Source organism: Etheostoma spectabile, chromosome 15 (assembly GCF_008692095.1).
Source record: "Etheostoma spectabile isolate EspeVRDwgs_2016 chromosome 15, UIUC_Espe_1.0, whole genome shotgun sequence".
Lineage (NCBI taxonomy): Eukaryota > Metazoa > Chordata > Actinopteri > Perciformes > Percidae > Etheostoma > Etheostoma spectabile.
In genome coordinates, this window is record NC_045747.1 from 3,845,356 (window position 1) to 3,845,793 (window position 438).

Here is a 438-nt window from a genome sequence, read left to right on the forward strand (position 1 = left end):
AAACCAATACAGAGAGTCAATCTGTGACACAAGGTATTAACAGGTATTAACAGGTATATGAATTACACCCAGGTCCAGGGCAATAGTAGTCTGATATAGGCTGTGTAGCACCAGAGCCTTGACATCTAGACTGGTAGAAAACTTCCTCCTTAGCAAGGAAATGGTGACTGTACAGGAGAAATCTGTTGGCAGGAGCAAGCTACTGCTGCAGTCTTTGCCAAGTTCATCGCCCAGGGTAACAGGGGTCACAGTTTTTTGAACTTTGTTAGGGAATTCCCTTCCCTCAAAGGACTAAAAACTCAGTTAATTATAACCATAAGCACACATGTAAAAGTTAGTGCATTTGTGCTTATGGTTATAACCCCCCCCCACAACACACCCACACACACACATACACACACCCACTCATGCACACGCACACGCACACACACACACACA